At 36.5% G+C, this 5,299-nt stretch overlaps 1 pseudogene; it reads left to right on the top strand.

The window, feature by feature from the left end:
• The first annotated feature begins 629 nt into the window (after window positions 1–629).
• Window positions 630–5,076, top strand: LOC114737535 (glycosyltransferase BC10-like; annotated as a pseudogene).
• The last annotated feature ends 223 nt before the right edge of the window (window positions 5,077–5,299 follow it).

The raw sequence follows: 5,299 nt of genomic DNA on the forward strand, positions 1-5,299 counted from the left end.
TCGCTGTCTCCATCCGCAAACCAGTTTCTGTGAGGATCCATTCCTGTTCGTACCATTGTCCGAAACGTTCTCTCATGTTATGAGATAAAAACGGGTGGCCTTCTGTGGGAAAAATGTGATAATTTGCGTAAAATGCGGACTTGACACTGTTCAATGTTCATGACTGGTTGGCGTTTACAATTCATATTTCATACGTCGAATCGAGGGCACATGAAAATCCGATTGTGTTCAGGAAAACAGGGAAAAGACTGGTGATGCTCATTCAGAGTGAATTGATCTTTTAGCTTACTGGCTTCTTTTTGAGGGAGAGGTTCTTACTTCTTGGTTTCAATTCGATCGAGTCTTTGATGAGCTCTTCTATGTTCTGTAACACTTTGCGAAAGGATGTTCAACTTTTCGCGGAATTTTATTTTGACAGCAATGGCATCAATGCATGTTCTTTGTTCATTAGGAAGCTTACATCTCAGTGATGGTTGTGAATTGTATGTTATTTGATTACCCTCTGATTAGAATTTATGCCTCTCATTTCGCATTTCCCTAACATGTTCCTGAAGCTTTATGCATGTGAGTTCTTCACTTCCTCATCTGCTGATAGTTTAATAATGTTTGATTTACTCTGTCTTAGGTAGCATGACAGCCAAATTGTGTTGAATGTAAAAATTGAGAGATGTCTGGAGAAGTTGCTGATTTGTTTTAAACAAAGAAATCACTTACTTGCATGGCCACAACGCATAAGTGATCTTCTGATCATGTTTGGGACAAGAAAGCGATCACAGATAAAGAGGCCTATATGGACTATCTTATTGGTTTCTGTAGCGAGCATTTTTCTGACTGCTGTTTATTTTTATCTACCAAAGTTCTGCATCATGCTTTTTGTTTGACTCTGAAGCTTGTGGAGCATATGAAGGGGTGGCTACCCGTGAATTGACTGATTCTGAAACTGAATCTAAGGTTGTTGTCAAGGAACTTCTGAAGACTCCACCTGTCCATACAAAGAACCCTAAGATTGCTTTTCTGTTTTTGACTCCGGGTACATTGCCTTTCGAGAAGCTCTGGCACGCATTCTTTCAAGTATGGAATCATTAGTCCGTTGAGTTTTCTTTCATGTCTTCTTTCTATTATTATTTATTAGTATGACTGCTATATTTGATTTTCCCTTCCCTAAGTTTCTCCGTAGCTCTATCAAATAAACTGCATCTGTGGATTCTCCAGCAGATATAGTTTCGGCATTTTTATTCGTAGGTGTAAATTTCAGTCATATCTTAACTTTTTCGGTTATGTAGCAAACTTGCTATGAGAATGGAGTTAAGCACTTCATGAGCTACAATGGATCTCTTTTGGTGCATCACTAACTCTGTCAACTCATTTTAAATTTATGAAACAGATTTTTCCAAGGTCTTGCTACCGTATTCATTTGGCTACCTCTCGTGTAGGGTTGATACCACTAATTTCGCTCCTTAACCTCTATATCTAGTAAATAATCTTTATGTAGGGCGATGTCCTTACACATTTTTATATGCTTTTGTTTACTGTCTTGAAAGAATTAAAAGAATAGAGGTTTAGCCAACTTATTTGCAAAACGTTTTTCTTTGCATCATCCCCCCTTTCCTTGAGTATCATGTCTGCCTCATTTATTGCAGGGATAGGAATAACATAAATCAAGTTCTTTAACATGAAAGCACTAATAATGATCGTTCTTCACTGTAAAAGTGTTTGTTTTGAATTGGGTGGCAAGCTCTAGTGTGTGACATTGCAGTGATAGATAGGATGGATTTACTTTTAGTGAGCATATCACATACTGGTATGACAACCGCTTTTTTTTTTTTTTTTAATGAGACATTAAAGACTGTAACATTTGCCCGTAATTACTAAATAGCATTTCGTCTTAATTTTGGACATGATAAATACAATTTTGAACTCTACTTATATCAAAATGCAGGGCCATGAAGGCAGATTCTCAGTTTATGTGCATGCATCAAAGGAAAACCAACGCATGTCAGCCGTTATTTTGTTGGTCGAGACATTCACAGTGAATCGGTATGGGGCAGCATACAATATTTGAATATCCAAATTGTCAGTTGCTCTGTGAAAAATCAAACTATAATTACTAAGTTTGAAGTCCGCCAGTTGATATGACAGGATGTGTATAATTTTTATCAAGTGCTTAGTATAACTTGAATGGTGTTACAGAATTTCATACAAATGCGATCATGTCTTGATACCAGAATTTTACAGGTAGCCTGGGGAAGAATTTCCATGGTTGAAGCTGAAAGGAGACTTTTGGCGAATGGACTTCTAGACCCTGATAACCAACATTTTGTCCTGCTATCTGAAAGGTGTTTTTATATGTATTTTTTAATTTCTTCTTCTTGTTGTTGAGTCGTGATTTGTTTAAGGGATTCATTCTATTTAGTTATATCTTCTCATTTGTATTTCAGCTGTGTACCTGTGCGTCACTTTGAATTTGTGTACAACTACTTGTTGTATGCAAATGTCAGCTTTCTTGACTGGTAAGACATTGTAAAATAAGTTTCTCTCGTATCATGAGAAGTTTCCCTTGCTGAATTCTTTTGTGGAAATCCAGTCTAACCTGTCTCTATTTTTCTTCCTTTTCATGGCCAAAAACAAAAGCTTTGTGGACCCTGGTCCTCATGGAAATGGAAGGTATATTGAACACATGCTTCCTGAAGTAGAGATAAAGGATTTCCGAAAGGGTTCACAGGTATAACTTCTGTTGATGTTGAGAGCTGCCTGATTTAAACTTCTAGTGTCCACATGGATGTAATTTTTTTCAAGTTCATAGTATAGGTACTTTTGGTAAACGTTTCTTTTTGTATGTAGTTTCATGGGATCTGTGTGTTGAAAGAATGTTGTTGACTTCATTTATGAAAAGGGTCTTTGCCTCTTTATAACATGGAAACCATCCCTCGGCCAAAAAAACTATTGAATTACCTTCCATTCACACCCAGCTTTGTGGCGCAAGATTTTAGCAGACAATCTACTCTTGTCTGATATTTCAGATTTGGATCAAAATGTGGTTCTTCTTTGAGAATGTACACATGTTGGAGATCACTTTCTTTTTTAACTAACCTGGATCATATTTGTACTGCAGTGGTTCTCATTGAAGCGGCGGCATGCGATAATAGTGATGGCTGATAATCTCTACTTCACAAAATTTAAGCATTATTGCAGGGTATAATGTTTCAAACGAATCACTTGCTTGAAGCTTATGTGGTTTCTGGTTGAATCGATTATTTGATTCAATATGCAGTTATCCTATTACCTCTCCGTTAAAAGCCATATTGGGTGGACCTAAATATATTTTATTGATTACTTGATGAAATGAGAGCTTAGGGCAACCCTGAACCACTCTGATTCATTTCGCTGTAACTATTCTCCGTAGTCTATACTTTCCCTTGGAAACAAATTCTAACTTCATAAAACAAAACACTTTAGAAAGCATGCAGTTAGAGCAGAATATCCTGAAGTTTCCTGGAATATGCAGAATATTAATTTTGCGGAGGATTTATACATAACCATATATATATGTATATAAATGTATATATCTACATTCAACAACCGAAAAGTTTTTTGTGTTGTTTTCTTTAGCTTTTGAAGATGACAACTTATCTTCCTTATGTAATTCTCTTCTGTTGTTTAGCTACAAAATGGGTTAATATTTATTTCTTTCTTTGTGTCTCCAGAGAAGTATATATGTTTATATCTTCACTTTGCTTGTTTATAATACTCCTCCGGTCCTTAAAGTAGAACCTAATTAATAATTTGAGTAAATTAAGGATATTAGTTAAATTAATTGATACGGTAAGTTTTTTCTAAAATACTCTAGGCATCTTCCTTAATTCTCTCCCTCCCTCTCTTACATGATTATTATTGGGAGAATATTAATATGATTAATTTGGAAAAGAAAATTGATAAACATATGAAATAAATCTTATATATAAGACTAACATTAACTTTCTAACTAGGTCCTACATTAAGGGTTGGGAGGAGTATTTCTTTACCCGTTACTTGGAAGAAAGAAATCTGCAAGTCTAGAAATTTCCCTTACAAGCTTTACACTCATGTTTTAAACTTCTGCAGCCAAATATGGAGGGAGGACGCAACTGCTATGCTGATGAGCATTACCTTCAAACCTTTTTTCATGTCAGTGCTCAGAACTTTACCGTGTTTGTATTCACTGCAGCATACAAAGCATTCTCTCCTTTCTTTTCTAATCTTGTTGCTGATTTACTTGGTGTATGTTCAGATGATTGATCCTGGTGGAATTGCAAATTGGTCGGTAACGTATGTTGATTGGTCTGAAGGAAAATGGCATCCAAGATCATTTGCAGCCGTGGATATCACTCACGACCTCCTTGTGAAGATTTCAGTGCGTAACATACACCTTACTCTCTTTCTTTAGTTAGACTCGGCAGTTTTGAGTGGAAAAGTGAAAGAAAACTGTTCTTCTGGTGTAATCATTAAAGGAAGCAGCTTGAATCATACCCTCTAATGTGGGCAGCAGTTCCCCGTTGATCCTATTTTGACAATCTCTGAGCTTCTGTCAGCTGTGGGAAAAAATGATAGATAAAAAAGAAAGTGAAAATTTTAAATTTACCCTGGAGAGAATCGTATTTCACGTATTTGGAGTTTTAGCTTCCTCTCCTAGCCATAAACACTTGCTTACAATCTTAATATGACATTATCTGGTTCACTGAATGCAGTCTGTGACAGAATGTCCGCATTACACAAGTGACGCACAGGTAAGAAGCTAAGTCATATAAAATCTCACATGGTTTTCTTTATGTTAGTACGCATTTGATTCCATGTCAAAGACCATTAGAACCATGGTTTTGGTAACCAAACATGCAATTAAACATAAATTAACTTGTCAATATATATACCAACATTGCTGGTGTTGATAGTGGAATTGGGGGTGATTTGCAGAGAACATTGGTGATTACACCGTGCATATGGAACGGTTTACAACGACCTTGTTATCTGTTTGCGAGGAAGTTCTATCCAGAAACACAGGAAAAATTGCTAAAGCTTTTCTCTAACTTTACAACATTCTAGGAGTATTTTCGTTTTGGTAAAATATATAAATTGATTATTTGGTCACGTGGCGCATGCCCTGTCTCCCCTTGGCTCTAGCACATATGGATCACTCACAAGGATGACACAAAGTCCAGAGGCAAAAGTGAATGAACTTTTCGCAGGGAGACGAGAGAATGTGATTGAGCTTTGGATTGACAAAACTGATGAGCTTGTGTGGATGATGGATGGATGGATGGATGTT

Source organism: Neltuma alba, unplaced genomic scaffold (genome assembly GCF_004799145.2).
Source record: "Neltuma alba isolate B1F8T4 unplaced genomic scaffold, ASM479914v2 tig00013459_pilon, whole genome shotgun sequence".
Taxonomy (NCBI): domain Eukaryota; kingdom Viridiplantae; phylum Streptophyta; class Magnoliopsida; order Fabales; family Fabaceae; genus Neltuma; species Neltuma alba.